At 28.6% G+C, this 17,534-nt stretch overlaps 2 protein-coding genes across 5 annotated transcripts in view; one reads left to right on the top strand and one right to left on the bottom strand.

The window, feature by feature from the left end:
* Nucleotides 1-17,534, bottom strand: part of LOC107071673 (tachykinin-like peptides receptor 86C) — a 216,674-nt gene that overhangs the window by 100,028 nt on the left and 99,112 nt on the right. The gene's annotated exons all lie outside the window — the stretch shown is intronic.
* Tsp26A (Tetraspanin 26A) overlaps nt 1-17,534 on the top strand; it is a 120,339-nt gene that overhangs the window by 42,968 nt on the left and 59,837 nt on the right. Inside the window, exon 2 of one of the 4 annotated variants that reach the window (XM_089176669.1) lies at nt 4,367-4,434. The exons of the other annotated variants lie outside the window; for them this stretch is intronic. The gene's annotated coding sequence lies outside the window, so the exon portion shown is untranslated. The remainder of the gene's footprint in view (nt 1-4,366; nt 4,435-17,534) is intronic. 4 annotated transcript variants of the gene reach the window in all.

Genomic DNA, 17,534 nt, shown 5'->3' with positions numbered 1-17,534 from the left:
CAATTTTTGCTTGGCACAAACGTAAAGCCACCAGCACTTACCCAAAAGTTTTCGCATGGTACCAACGTGAAACCACCGGACGTCATAGTGTTAATATAAAAATTGTGCACAAAATTTTGTTCCTGCTACAAATACTGACAAATTAAATTACGTTTAATCAAATATATTTTTATATAATATCAATAATTAATTTAATAAAATTCTGACCCATAAAATATATATATAAAAAAAAACATACCCGTTGTTTTATGAACGATACGTTTCATCAATGTCCAAGAACAATGTAACCTATGTTTTGAAAAATGCAACCATCACTGATCTATCACAATTCGTCTCACTTAAGACGATATAACAACGAAATATACTATAACTTACAATTAAATTCATTCATTTATCATCAAATAACATAATAATAATAAAAACTAACACACAAACACACCCACTAAACATTATCAATTATATTAAAATTCTTTAACAAAATAATAAATCCTTTGAAACATATAAAACGTGTTAAGTAAATAAGTAAGTAGGAATAAAATCGTCACAACTCATTTGTCCCAGTTTCATTCGGATCTAATGTGATCCGATAGATTATTATGGCTTCGTAAAGGGGGTGACCTCTGTAAATACATGATCAATCGATTACTAATTCACCTACGAAATTAATCCAAGTTAATCTGGGATGATACAACAACGTGGATAGGAACAAACAAACAAGTAGAACAAACACAAAAATACGAAGAGAAAAAAAAACATTACAAAAAATCTATTATATATATAACTAGAATGAGATCAAAATTCTATATTCTACATTTCTGTTCAATTTCATTGATACAGTTTGTTTTCCTATCGAACTTGTTTTTTTTTTTAAAGCTACTTTTTTATACCCCTCACGAACACAACAATGATCCATTGTCTATTTGTTGAGTTAAAAAGAAATAGCAGAATCGATTGGAAAGACAGAAGTGTTGCGAGCTAAAAGAGGGTTAGGGGTTTGGGGGATTGGTGATGGTGAGTTCGAAGGGTTAGTGTTGGTGTTGACGTTGATGTTGGTTAGAGAGTGAAACGTGGGACCCAGTAGCAAAAAGAACCAAACGGGATGAGGGTACGGTACCATGGAATGGAATGAAAGTCGAGTTTCTGGGTTTGAGGATGAGTAGGTGGAGGGAAGAGGGGTTGAACGGGGGAGGGATAAAATAATTTCCGGGACGTCGGAACGCAGGGATTGAAGAAGGGTAGAGTAGTACCTATAACCCAATGGGTATGGGAGGTGGAGAACTCGGTGAACCGTTTCTGATCGAAATCCGGGACGAGAGAGGACAATTATTGACGCAGACTAATTTCGTCTCTCGAACCGAGGAAAATAATAGAAAGAAGTAGAATAGAGAAGAAATAAGAAAAATAAAAAAAAAATGAAATGATATCTTCTAGTACGTAATAGTACTCGAAAGAATCAACGGGACCACCCACCCCTCCCTCTCACCCCTTACACATTGAGTTTTTATATCATTTCTATTGGAAATACACAACTTGGGAATTGGAAATGAAAATGTTTATTCAGATACGTTTTTTTATTTATTTTTTCTTAATTACTGAACCTAACGAATAATAATAAAGGAAAATATTAATTGGAGAGGGGGTAGTTGAAAGGAAAATGTAGTACAATTGAAATCTAAATAATAGTAATAATAATGAGTGTTGTATTTTGGTATATATCAAATATGACTATTGCAAAAATATAAAAAATCTATGATATATTATTTTATTAATAATAAATATTTCAATAATATTATTATAAATATTATAATACCTTAAATAAATATATTTTCCTATTATTAAACATAATCTATCCCCATGATGCTATAATTTGTGTTTTTCTTTTTACAGAGATTTTTCTAAGTGTGATTTCAACTTTGAATTATGAATGTGATTGGTTAGGTAATTGATTGAGAGAAAAAAGTATGAAATAAAATCAATATAGAATTCTGGAAAAACTTACAAAAGGGTTCTTATTATTATTGAAATATAAACTTACTTGTTGTTAGTCGAATTCAAACAGTTAGATACTTGCTAACAATTAATATTGCAGAAGTGTAAGTGTTTGCGGTTGAATCCATACTACTACTGGGATACCAACCTCTACTCTCTCATACTTTACCCTTTCCCTTTCCCTTTCTCCATCTTTCTCCTTCCATTCGCAATAGCATGTAGACGAGAAACTTAGGTTCTCGCCTAATTCTCACCCCTTATACTGCAACACTACTATTACAAGATTCTCTAATTTCTTGTAGACAATGTACAACTTTGTATAGTTCGATAATATCGTTTCTAAGATTTATTTTATAAATATTAAATATATTGTTTAAATTGTATAATTTATTCAATAATTAATAGTTTATAAAATTGATGTTTATTGTTTTAAAAAGAATTGTTGATAGAATTTGGTGTTTCTATCAAAATTTATTAACTTTATATATATATATATATATATATATATATATATACATAAATTCCAATATTATTAAATAATTATAAATAATTAGTTAAAACAACTTATGTGACTGATTCATAGAACATTTATGTATACATCATACTATAATATCATTGATAATACATGAAACAACACCAAACCAAACAACCACAACAAAAACAACAAAAATCAACATTGGTCAAAGGATTAACAAAAGAATAATGAAACAACAACTAAAGCGTTAAACAAACCATGAAAAAAGTATGGGGTGTTTGCTTTATGAGATATGTCTCACAAAATACGACTGATCCAGGTGTAAGTGGGGGCAATATTCTGAAAGGGAAGAATAAAAGGGACAGAAGATAGGTCGAGATTACAGTACAGAGTAAAAAAAGGGGGTGGAAGAGAAAAACTAAGAGTATGAGGAGAGGAGGGGAGGGGAGGGGAGGGGGTAGGTAGTATGAGTAGGAGGTTATACCAAGTCGGTTAATCTAGTAAAACTACGTTACATAATGTAGTCTCGTACGTGCCCAGTGAATGCTCAGCAAACGGGGGGAAAACTCGTCTAATTTAAAGTACACCGACGGATCGGACGTGTTGGAAGTGGTGTAACATAGCATATCTAATGTTCTCTTTCTCTCTCTCTTTCATTTTCTCTTTCATTCTCTCATTCCATAAAGCAGCAAGCTCAACACGTTCAGAAACTAGCATTATATACGTTGGCAGAACTGGGCCGTACAACAAAGACTCGTAACGTCCACCAACCCCGTATACTCAAACCACTCTCTCTCTCATGTTTGTGTATGTGTGTGTGTGTGTGTGTGAGTATTAGCTCGTTCAACCCTTCGTCATTTACTCCAACTAACCGTTTCTTTCTTCTGCATGTGTACTACTTGTTGTAGTACCAGTTGTAGTTGTAGTTGGAGTAGTGGTTGTACTGGTGATGGTGGTTGGTGGTTGTAGGATTTGGTTTATCTTGGTGGTGTCGCATTTGCTTCTACTATTACTACTCTGGGTGAAGGGGTTAGGGGGCAACGGGATTGAGGTTGGGATAGTTCTTTCCACTTGCTCAGGTTCCAACAGCAGCAACCAATACGATGCCAGGAAAATCCCAATAGCCATCTGCCTGTCTCGTTGTTCGTTTGTCCATCCTTCTGTCTGTCTGTCTGTCTGTTTGATTGTCTTCTTTTTTATTCCTTCCATTTGGTCCAACCAACACACCAGCAGGACTTTCTCTTGTTGGCATGAAAATTCTCTTTCTTATTCTCTTTCTTTGTACTGTTACTAATTATAAAAGTACATGGGGGTGAAGGGGTGAGGATGAGAATGAGGATGGGATGCACTGAGGTACAAAAGTTTATTTCAAAGGGGTTAACGTTACACACCAACTTGTTCACAATTGTAATCGACTACTGTGTTATCTACTACTACTACTACTACTACTACTACTATTACTATTATTTTTTGTTTTTTCTCTCTCTTCTTTTGGGTTCATTTGATATCACGTTACACGACCGATAATTTGCTACTCCCGTTAAATGAAAAAAAGGGGTGTAACTCGATATCGTGCGAAATTAAACGTAGAATCTCTTCTATATTACCTTTTTGACTCGTTTTACTAGGGCGCGTGTCGTTATTCATAAAAAAAAAAACAAAAATATATTTTCTATTATTCAATTTTCATTTATTATTATTAACATTATGCCCACCGCACGTCTAATCACCGGCACTTACCCGATAGCTTTCGCATGGTACCAACATGAAGTCACCGGAAGTCATAGTGTTAATTAATCGAACAAATATATATTGTTTTAAACAAGAACAAATAGTTAATTATATATTTTATTAATTTAATATTCATATTTCTAACTTTGTGTTCATTTCTTTCTGTTGCAGGTGAGTGCATTTAACTTATGTAATTTTTTCTGGACAATAAAACCAAATGATACAAATAGAAATGACAGGTGAGTGCATTTAACTTTTGTATTTTATCTACACAATAATAAAAAGAAAAATATATCATGTGTGCAGAATCACACATGGTAGAAGTGAAACACCTTGAACAAACCAAGCATTTAGAGAAAGAAACGAATGCACATTTTTAGAAATAACATAATTGTAGAGTTTATTTATTTTCACCCCCTATTAAAATGTATAACAACGATTATAGTGTTCGATCACGTAAATTTGAACTACGAACAAAAGTTACGTTTAGTTAGTAACGTGTATAGAATTTAATAATATTATCTATGCTCGACAACAAAACATATTTACTTTCACGTTGAATATTGGACCAATGAATTAATTTTCCAGTTATATATTTAGCAGTGCGTGATTTAATTAGTAAAATACGGGAGGATTGTTGGGATGGGGTTGGTTGAGGGGTGTGACGAAGGTTTTATATTCTCGATAGGAAATGAGGGGGTTGGGAATCTACCAATCAATTTCATTGATTTCTGATAACAATTTAAATTACTTCTATTTATTATTATTATTTTTTTTTCTTTCTTTCTTTCTGTTTCATTTTTCTTCTCTACACGTGTTCTACTCTCTCTATGTACCTTGAAAACACTTTTTTTTTTGACTATTCCATTTTACCTTCTTCCTATCAATTTTTTGTCGTTTTTTTTTTTTTCTATCTCTCGTTAATTAAATCGACCAATGTAAATATTGAAAAATGATTATTATTCCGCGATTGAGAGAAATGGAAAATTGGAAAAAATATTTCTCTTTTTTTCTCTCTCTCTCTTTTTCTCTCTCTCTTTCTCGTCGTCACCAGTATCGTGTAATTTTTTAAACTAAGGGTCGTTTTAATCATTCTTTTTCTTCCCCAACATAGAAAATATACATTTTTTTTTTTGGTATCTCGTACAATTTTATTTCACTCGAAAAAGTCCTGCTATTTTTTTTTTCTTTTTTCTGTAATTAATATGTACAAAGAGGTATATGAAATATATGAAAGATTGAGACATTTTATCATCCAAAATTTCATTAAAAGAAAATGTATAATTTATCTTTGAATAAAATGATGGGGCTTGGTGGAAAATAAGAAGGTAAAAGGTTAAAAGTTTGACTTGATTTTGAACAAGTGTCTAACGATGAGAATAAAAAAAAAAAAAGAAAGAAATGCAAAAAAGTATGGAATAATGTTAGAATAAAAGATGTAAAAATTACGAGATAAGAAAAATGAGATGTAATTTAAATCAAAAACAAAGAAAAATCAAATCAAATAAAAAAATGTATACTAGGATGCTCCAGTCACGAGTGGGTTTATTATCTTTATTATAAAATGTTTATTTAATATAATTTTAAACAATTTAGTAAATTATAACAACACACAAAATAATAATACACGAAAAAAAAATATAAAAAGAAGGTTAGGTTATTTCATTTATCAATCTGAAAAATTGAATTACAATACAGTGCCATCTATTAAAAACTTACAGTATCTAAACACCTAATATTCAAACAATTATCCTCAAAATAAAAAATCACATGGAATAAAAAAGAATTCATTAAAAAATAAAATTTCAAGACAACAATCGTCATTGGAAACCAATACAGTGTCATCTATTGATAACTTACAGTATTTAAAGACCTAACCTCCAAACAATAAACCCTCAAATTACCAATAAAAAATAACAAATAATCGCAATAAAACAAATTCATTAAAAAATAAAATTTACAGAAAGTAATCTTCATTGAAAACCAACAATTTGACACTGAATTTTGATATATATATATATATATATATATATATATATATATATATATATATATATATATATAATAAAATAAGAAAAAAATTCAAAGATTATTCGAAATGATTTCGTTTAAATTCTTACGGTTAGTGTAACCTTCTCTTTACCTCCCCTAAAGCTTCACCTCCAACTCTCGGTAATTTATTTTTCATTCATAATATCTTCCAACGATAGTAGTCGGGGGTTTGTAGCAGAAGAAGTAGCAGCAGCAGCAGCAGCATGCTACTCGGTATCTTTTTAATTAAGTAGATTCGTCGGCAAGAGGCTCCCAGCTTTCTGCTCCTGCTTATAAAGTTATTACACACCGTAGAAAAGAAAAAGAAAGAAAAAAGAAGGGGAGGGAAAAAAAAATTAAAAGAAAAAAAGAAGAAGAAGAAGAAGAAGAAGACCGTGTAAAAGCTTGCGAGTGGGGTTGAAGAGGAAAATTCCTTGGTCTTTGGAGTTAAGCTCGAGCTTGAGAAGGAAAAGTAAAAAAAGAAGAAGAAGAAGTAAAAAAAGAAAGAAAGAAAGAGAAAAAAAATATTAGAAAGCAAAGAAAAGAGAGAGAGAGATGAGAAAAGAAGATAATAAAAAGTAACGGAGGGTACAGGTTAAACGTTTAATCGGTTAATATCGTGAACAAGGTCAACAAATTCACCCCTATACATATATACATATATTTTTAATTATTCTAACCAATTAAATAGTAATTAATTTATTCGAATTACAAGAATGAAATGTTTCTTTAAATAAAACCACTTAATCTTACTTTTTTTTCTTCTTCTTCTTTTATATTCAATAATAAAGATGAATTAATTAAATGAACTTTTGTAAAATAATAAATTAACAAATAATTATTCGAATTACGTTGAATGTTCACTTAAAAAAAGAATATTTTTCTTTTGATAAAATGATATTTTTAAAATTGTACAAATAAAAGAAACAAATCTAACTCGTTTTGGGATGGGATTTGGTAGCAGGGGACTGTAAGGAAAAGGGGTTGCTTTTAACCCGATCGAACTAGTGACTTTTTATTTACTTAATAATTCAGTATTTCTCGTTGCTCGAGTAAAGCGTCGAAAAATAAAAGAATTTCCACATCCTCGAAGGAATCCAACTAGCAATCCAATCCGCCAAAGATTTCTTTTCATCCTGTTTTTTTTTTTTCTTTCTCTTTCTTTCTTTCTTTCTCTTCCACTTTTTTATTGTTTTTTCTTCTTTTTTTTTTTATGGGTTGCTCTTTGGCAATCGATTGGAAAAGACGTTCGTTAAAAAGAATTTTTTTTCTACATTTTTATTATTAGTATTAGGTATTATTATTAATTGTATTTATCAATGTCTTATTCTTCTAATAATTTGTTGAGTTTGATTTGAAACAATTTTTTATAAGTAGAAACTTAATTATAGTATGATTGTTTGAATGTATAGGTTTGTGTATGTTTTAGAAGCTTATTTGAAACAATTACAATTAATATTTGAATAAATTTATCAATTTTTTACAATATTTATAATTTAATCATTTACTTTATATTACAATCTGATTTAATAATATCTGAAACAATTACAATTAACATTAGAATGAAGTTATTAATTTTTTACAGTATTCTTAGTCTAATAATTTACTGTATTCTATAATCTGATGTAATACCACAATCCTTATACCACAATCTGATTTAATAATAAAATAATAATCCCCATAATCTATATACCACTTTGTTTCTTTACATAACTTCATGTAACAATAATCTAAATACAATCAATAGTTGTTAAAATGAAATAGGATCATCAATCTGAATTGTTTGATTCCTATTCCCTAAAATGAGTTCATAAAAAGTAACTGTATATATTAACACAAAATGTGATATAACCAATTGCATAATGAACAATACATTCTTCCTTTCTATTTAGAAATAAAATAATGTATTCGTTTGATACAGTTACCTTTCTTGTATCTTAACAGTTAGTTCTTTTCAAAATTACAGAACATATATCATTTGATCTGGTATAGGTTAAATATGAATTATCTAATGAACTGAATAATGAATGTTTACTATTAATAATATATGAATTAATTATGAAAATATAATGAAGTATATAATGAACAATATATTTCCCTTTCTATTTAGAAATAAAATAATGTATTCATGCTTATCTAATTATCACAAGTGAGATAAGTGTTTAATTCATTCATGATTATCATTCTAACGTTTTAAATTCCAAGTTTCAGATATTTACAATAGTTTTATTTTAATTTGTACAATAATCCTTGTTGTTGCATGTCTTCTTCTTCTTCTTCTTCTAAACTTGTTGTATTAAAAGGTGCGAATTTCGTGCTAGCTATGCAACTATCAACTGAATTGAACCAAACCGAACTGAACCAAAGCAAAAGCAAGTAAAGTAAAGTAAAGTAAAGTAAAGTAAAGCAAAAGTAAAACGAAACGAAACGAAACCAAGGCAAGCCAAGCCAAGCGATCAACCGTCAAGCAGGTTCCCTACGAATCCCTTTTGAAACGGTGCCTGTGGGAAGAGAAGAAGAAAGTTTAAACCTTAGGACGTGAATCCTTCGAGTCTCGTAACTTCGACAAAACTTCAACGTCATTTCTACGTTCGACTTACGGCCATCACCACCACTACCATCACAACCATCACCACCATACTGCTAGAACGAAAATTACTTTTGCCCATGTAAAAATAAAAAAGAGTGGTAGAAAGTATAAAGTAAAAGTAGAAGTAGTAGAGAGAAAGAGAAGAGTTTTCTTAATAATATTTTTCATTTCTTTTTTTTTTTATTTTTTCTTGTATTTACATTTTCACATATTTATAGTTTCAAGTTTATATCATCTTTTTTTTTTTTATAGACATTTCAAATACTTTTGTTATTTTTTGAAATTGTAAAACGCAGATAAATGAAGAAATGTAACACAGAATATATTTTGAAATATTCATCAAATAAAATACAGTGTCAACATTGTTGGTTTCCAATGAAGATCAAAACTACTGAACCAATCTTCATGAAACTTTTTGTATTCTTTGTGATTTTTCCAACTTATTATTTACAGGTTATATAAATCTCTAAGTTCTGTAAGTTTTCAATAGATGGCGATGTATTACAATTCAATTATTTTAATTTATATACAACATAACCTTACTTTTTTTATTTTTTAGTGTAATTTCATTTGAAATTAAAATACGTAACACAAATAATTGACGAATAAGACACGAGTTGTGTAATGATATTCGTTTTAAACCTTTTTTTTTTTTTAATTATAATATTGTTTTTATTGTTATTATATTAAAAAATAAATAAATATATTATATATTGATAGAGGATTAATAAGTTCTAAGATAATTATCGGTGTATTAAAAAGAAAATTTAGAAGATCGTTAAAAAGCTTTGTTTAAAGATCGTTTCTCATTCCACCTTTATATCCTATAACTTGGAAATCTCATGAGATAAAAGGCAAGGCAGCGAATTCGTGAACTCGTTGACTTGTCGAACTACAGTCGACTAAACGAAACTTTCCTCTTACGGGAGTCGTTCACTTTAAACAGATACGTTTGACCGATCGTAAAAAGGAAACTGCTTTTTTTCTTTTTTTTTTTTTTTCAGAAAAAAACGCGTATCTGGCGCGTCTCGCGATTAAATAAAATTAAATTCGTTGATAAAAAGAATAAAAACAAAAAAAAATACAAACAAAAGTAAGAGAGAATGAAATAAAAGATGGGTCGATAAAAGAAGCCAACAAAAATATTCGCGGGGAAAAAAAAAATCAATAAAAAAATTCGTTTCATCGGAAATCGATGTTGGGGGTAGTATTATTATCATTATTAATTTGATAAAAAAAAAAATAAAAATTCCAGAACATAAAAAAGAAAATAACTAAGTTGAGGGGGTTGTTTTTGAATACTCGTAAAATAAAACAACTATACCCTTTTCGTTGTAAATAATAAAAGAATAAAAATAAAAAAAATATAAATTACATGTAATATTTAATATACTACGTATAACAATAATAATAATAAATAATAAATAATAAAAATAAAGGAGGGTTAAATAATGAAATAAAAGAGTATCGATGAAATTGATTGAACGTGGTGGTTGAGAAAATCGGAAAGAAAAAAAAATATATGAAAAGTGAAAAAAACCCTGGAGAAAATAAAAAAGATAATAAATAAATAAAAAGAATGGAAAAAAAGGGAGAAAGGGTCGATTCGACGGGCGTCGTTTGAAACGTGCAAACTTCCGCCTTTCCAACTGAGAGGAGGACTCCAACGTTATTTACATTTAAAGTGGGCTTTACAAAGTGGATCGTAATAAACACAGGAGGGTAGTTACCCCCTGTCGGCACGAGGGTCTCTGTCTACTATTTTCTCTTATATCTTTTTCTTTCATTCTTTCATTCTTTCATTCACTCGATTTCTCTCTCTCTCTCTCTCTCTCTCTCTCTCTCTCTTTCTCTGTTTCTCTATTTCTCGTTTTACAATTTTTTTTCCTCATCTCCACTACGTTTATTATTTTATTTTCTTTTATTTTTTATTACCGGATGCTTCCAACAAGCTTTAACTTTTAATACCACAACTACCACCTTTATCTATCGTTGACAAAATATATAAATTTTACATTAGCGATAATAAATGTTATTTGTTTCATTTCGTTTATTAAAAATATTTTGCAAAAATATGAACAATTATATTTAAATATTAATATTTTAAATATAAATAAATCACTTTACTGTATAACTTTCTCTTTCTCTAACCACACATTCATTTATCTATTTATTATAAACTATCATTGTTTTATAAATAATCATTTACATATATAAATAATTGTGATAACTTTTTGTTATAATCTAAATTATTATTAATTATTGTATTATACTTTGAATGTACAATATTTTAATCTAAAGATATATATATATATATATATATATATATATATATATATATATATATATATATATATATAATAGGATACTTTTAAAATAATATATAGGTACATATATAGTTACACATATGTGTTTTAAGTATTACATAATATATATATATTAATACATATATCAAATACATATCAAATATATACAAATACACGTGTATATTTTTTCATAGTTACTTGACTAGTAAATCTACTTAAAAATATTACTTCGATAAAGTAATACAAGCCTCACGAGTAGATATCAAAAGTATATACAGATATATATATATATATATACTATACTCAAAAGATATATGACAGTTCTTTATGTAGTAGGTAGAATAACATAAAGTCCTCTCACATATTGCTATAACGTATTACACTCTACAAGGATGAAGAATATCTTAGAACGTTCGATTTTACTAGTAGTAGCCCACATGTTGTTATCCTTCACCTACGAACTTATCCCCCATTTTTATATTACAAATATACCGGGTGAGTGTCTCCTAACACTTTATTTAACGTATCAAAAATAGTAAAACAAAACAATAGAAATTATTTGAATTTCATTATATACATATATGTAATATTAGATTGATCGGAAAGTAGTGTCGATTTCTAACCTCAAATTCAAACGAATATATTTTGTTCCAACGAGTTTTTATTTTTAATCAATAATGTAATCACCACTCCTCGTTATCAATAACCTTTTTTCATCTAGTATGCAAAGTTTTTAATAGCAAATTGATTAAAATCAATCAGTTTTTTATAAAAATATAAAAAATTGGACATTTGTAGAAACGACATTACTTTCCTGTCTTCCTAACACATGTAAATAAATATATATATGTGTTTACTCAACGATAGGATAAAATTTTGATTGATTGATAAAACTTTGAATAAATTAATATTGGGTTGTACAGAAAGTTCGTGTCGATTTTCGATAGATGGCATTAAAGTTCTTTTGCTAAAAAAACCTGAAAAAATCTGAAAGCACAAAACTCTAAAGTTATTATATTATTATATTTATTATTTATTATTATATATTTATATTAATATTAATATATATAGTCATATTTATTATGTAATAAATATATAACAAAAAAGAAACTTATATTAGTTGCAATTCAATCTTCTGTCAAAATCAGCACGAACTTTCAAGACAACCCAATATAAATTTATTATTTATTTAATAATTGTCAAAATTATACATTTTTTTATTCTTTAAATGATTTTATTCGACAGTAACGATAAAAGAATAAAAAGAATAGAAAATAAAGAAGAAAAGTATGAAGAAAAAGAGATCTTAAGAAGATTCACGTAATCCAGATTGGGGTCGTAACAAAACGAAAAAGTTTAAGAGAGAGAGAGAGAGAGAGAGAGAAGGAGAGAAGGAGAGAGTGGGTGGGGTGAATCTCCTCATCGACGACGAGAAGGATATTCAACCTAATTTCAGTGCGAACGGCTGTAATGTAACTCCACTTAATTCCCCCGTTCGGATTAACCTACATGGCACACTAGCTATTGCTACACCACCACTTTAGTTAACTTCGATCATTCTACTCCGCGAGAATAACAAGGAAACTGGCCTAGAAGTGGGGGTAGAAGTGTGGAGGGGGGAATAAGAAGGAGTGGGGATTGGAAACTATTAGCGCAAGATGAAAGAACAAGGCAAATGAATAAAACCAGCCCATTTTGGTTTTGTTTCTTGACAAGAAACAAAAAAAGGGAAGTTAAAAAGTGGTGGGTTGTGCAGGGGGGACCTAGGGGAAGAAAATAGTGATAGATAATTGGTTGGAATGTTTGTTTCAATAATTATTCCAAATATTTCAAAAATATTTCTAACTTAATTTACGTTAACTGATCTATTTTCATACGAGAGTTTTTATTTTTTTCTTTTTTTTTTCAAACGAAATATTTCAAACACGTAAAGGGGTGGTTTATCCCGTCAACCCTCTCGTGAAAACGATAGAAATTTGACAAAAGTTTTGTCAACCGTTGAAAATTTCCTCCTACCGTTTGGTATACACACACACACATGTATATTTTTATTATTTTTATTTATTTTTTGTCGATTTATTTTTGAAATGACGATACCGCGTGAGTGGGAGAAGTGTGTAACAAATTTTGCGGCTGGTATCATCAACGGGAACAGTTTTTTTTTTTTTTTCACGAAATAGGAGAAGCTTTTTATTTTTTTTTATTTTTTAACAACGATATTTCCGATCGTTGTTAATTGAGTAACGAATAGGTTGTAGTGGTGGTGGGGAAGTAGGATACGTTACAAAATTTTTTAACAACTTTACAAAACAACAAATATATATATGTATATAAGTGTCTGTGTAATATGTGTAAGTATATTAAACGTTGACTATAAAAAAATGTTTAAATCGATTCGTTTAATAAAGTTCACTCTGGTTTTGATGATACTCTCCTTCTCTCTCTCTCTTCTTTATTCTCTTTATCTCTATCTTTAGTATTCATGTTATTCGCGTATGAATAAAGAAAACTACTACTACTACTACTACTACTACTACTCTACTACTTTTATTTTATTTTTAACCGATATCATCTTCTATTCACCAATAACATTTTATATCGTTATAAACGATAGCAATTTTCATACTATATATATATATAGATTTTCTTCCTTTTTTAACACTAAAATAAAAAAAAATAAAAAAGAAAGTCTATGTGTCTTCTTTACTTTCATACCGATCCTAATCGATAAGAAAATGTCTCGTAGGAAATAAGTATAAAAATAAAATAAAATAAAAGAAAAGAAGAGAAAGGAAGGAAGGAAAGAAATAAAGATAATATCACAGTGTAAAAAAGTTTTTCGATAGTTTTATGTGTATATATGTGTATATGTGTGTGTGTGTGTGTGTGTGTGTGTGTGTGTATGTGTATGTGTAGAATTCTCCTTACAGTTTCCGCATGAGGGTAATCTTATAACGGCAAAACGTTTCTGATCGTTACAACTAGACAAGTGCGAACATCGTTTCGAGATAACGATGTTGCTTCTAATGGACGTCCAATATGGCCGCCTTTGATGTCTCCGTTCACATTTTCTCTCTGTCTCTCTTTCACTCTCTCTCTCTCTAACTTCTCTTTCTTCTTAGTTGGTAATAGAACTTCACTACTTTCTCTCTAGTATGACGCAAAGTGCTTGCAACCAACAAAACTGGCTAGCAAACTGACAATTTTATTGTACCCAATAATCTCGTTTGAAAAGTTTACATCGTCCATCTTTCTTTTCTGTTTTTTTTTCTTTTTCATTTTCGAATATTTTATCAGATAATATATTAATATTATGTCTTGTCTTTTATCTTTAAAAATAAATTTGTATTTTAGACACTTTCAAATAGAATGTTCCGAGTTTCTTTATGTTGTTGCAAGAAAAACATAACCTATTATCAAATTTTCATTATTGTTTCAAATAATGTAAATATTATCCCCATTTTCTTTTCTTTTTTTTTTCTTCTTTAAAACGAATTTGTATTTTTGATAATTCCAAATAGAATGTTAAGAGTTTCTTTAATTTGTAGTAATGAAACATAACCTATAATCAAATTTTGATTATTGTATTTCATATAATATAAATATTATGTTTTTTCTTTTATCTTTAAACAGAAATTTGTGTATTTTCGATATTTCCAAATAAAATGTAAGAGTTTATGTTGTAGTAATGAAACATAACCTATAATCAAATTTGAATCTAATCTAATTATACGGTAAATTATATTTACAATATATATGTGTTAACGTTTTAATAATAAAAAATAATAAATACCAACAACGATGAAAGTATAAATGAGAGATTATTTTAGTATGGTAATTTGCATTCACTAACAATTCATTTCCTGGTATAGCAAATAGGACGAGGAGATAAAAATCCTACGAAGGGGAATTCTTTTCTATTAAAGGGCAATGGTGTTCATTCTCTCTCTCTCTCTCTCTCTCTCTCTCTCTCTCTCTCTCTCTCTCTCTTCCTTCTTCTATGAATTTCTATCCTTCTCTCGTACCATCGTAAAATTCAATCTGCGTTTTCCCTGTACGTCCGACAAGCTATTCCATTTAATTACATTTACCTTCATAAGCCATCTAATCGACGTGTCTCTCTTTACGGCTAATGAAAACTTTTGTAAAATTATTTAATAGTCACCTTTTAACTATTTATAGAAAAACAAAACAAAAACAACAACAATAATAAGAAACAAACTTATCATAGAAAATAAATGAAAGATTTTTAATATACTTCCAACATTCTAACCTATTTCGTAATAATAAAGAAGAGACCAAAAACTAATATTAGATCTATCGGAAAATTCTGTCCATTTTGAAAATAAAATAATATAAAATAATAAATTATTCATAATTTGAACAATGAAATTAATTTAATTACTTTTGAACTTTTGCCAACATGGTGGCAATTTTGATTTTAAGAAATGTGGCATGATCCCTAGTGACAAAAAATTGAACTAATGTTGAAAAACTGAACGAATTGACAGAATTTTCTGATAGAGACCTAATATTTATATTTTAAATAATAAATTTATAGTATTGAAATAATAAATAAAAAAATAAAAATAACATATTTGATAAGTATTTGGTAAAAATTAATTGATCAGTATAAATAAATATATATTTGTTAATATAATAAAATAATAGTTAAAAATAATAAAGAAGAAGTGATAGAAACGATAGAATAAATAAATCATAGAAAATAATGAGAATACTTTTATTCTTTCTAAAAAATATCTTTTTGGAAAAATAACCTTCTCTCGATTTATATCCAACTAACCTAACTTTTTGAATTAGTACTTATTCCCCCCGCCCCCCCCCCCAAAAAAAACAAAAAGTTAGAAAACTAGGTCACTTCCTTTATTCTTATCGTTATGATACGATAAGTTTGAGTTTGGTCAGCTTACTATAATCTACACGAGAAGTTTAATATCTATATATATGTTATATATTACATGAATATATATATATATGAAACAATAGTCAAGCTAGAAATAGTAAAGCATTTTAGAAAATAAGATCCAAAATGGTAAAACCAGTTAGATTTGAAATATAAATCATTAAAGTTATAGTACTTTCTTTTGTTATATATATATAATACTTTTAAACATAGTAAAACGCGCAAACCTTGGCACAAACGAAGGTTTTCTTTTTCGTTGAACGTTGCAAACGGCTCGCCAGTTTGCACAGAAGTTCATTTTTATCTGTCCACCCCCATAGCTGACTATGCTACCACCCGTTTTATTCCTAGCAAATCATTTACCTCGGAAAAAGCTGCGACAACCGGAACAACCCCCCGTGTCTCTGTCCACTCATATTTTCCATATTTTTATACAATTTTTATCGTACATCTTCGTCCGTTTTCTTTTTTTTTTTTCTTCTATCCCTTTTGACAGTTCTTTTATAAAACAACGTCAACTCGTTTCTATATTAAAACTCGTATCTCTCTTATTAATACTTTAACAAATCATTTGAAAATATATTTTTCATATTATTTATAAAAAAATATTATTAAAAATGAAAAATCTTACACACAGAGAGAGGATTTAAATATCAATGTTGCAAATCGTACAAATATTTCTCGAATATCACTTGAAAGTATCTTCAAATAAAAATAAAAATAAAATATGAAAAGCTTTTAATTACGTACTTGCAATTAATATGATACTCAACGTATAATATTTGTATAAAATAATTTGCAAAGTATAGTCACATGTAAAATATGTAACATGTAAAGAAAAAAAAAACAAAAATTCTTTATGCGTGTGTTGTATCTTAGCATGCATCGGATAATATTGATCTATTTCCCACGGTTGGATTGGGCAAAATACAATGATGGCATATCAATTTTGGATGATTTATACAGGCGACGTATTGCAACTAGGTAGAAATTCGTAATAGTTGCACGGTTGTAGATAGCGGTTTAAACGGTAGAAGCGTTCGTATTTCGAAAGGGTAACGATAATGAATGCGTTATCAGAACTTTAGAGTAGTTAATATTACGATAACAAATGCACAGCTTTGCTTAAGTTATATCATACTTTATTTAATAATACTTACAGAAATATATAGCATATTCATTTTCATATCTGGTGATTAAAATTTGAGAAATTGAATAAATTAAACTATCTTCACGTATAAAAATTCATTGCAACAATGTTCGTCCACGAATAACTCAAAAACTACTTAAACAAAACTTAATTAATTTTTTTATTTTATTTTGTGTGTGTTTTTTTCCAATTTAAAATATACGATAAATTGTATCGCGATTATTTTTATTTTTTATTGCTAAATAAGGGATTTATTATTAAGAGGTTATCTAGATCTCTAGGTACTCTAAATTTTCAATAGATGGTGCTGCATTACAATTTAATTTGGATATATTCAC

The sequence above is a fragment of the Polistes dominula genome, unplaced genomic scaffold, assembly GCF_049000335.1.
Source record: "Polistes dominula isolate Pdom_NZ unplaced genomic scaffold, Pdom_raw_medaka contig_80, whole genome shotgun sequence".
Classification (NCBI taxonomy): Eukaryota; Metazoa; Arthropoda; class Insecta; order Hymenoptera; family Vespidae; genus Polistes; species Polistes dominula.
Note: the sequence above shows the minus strand (reverse complement) of the source record. Positions and strands in the feature narration are given on the sequence as shown.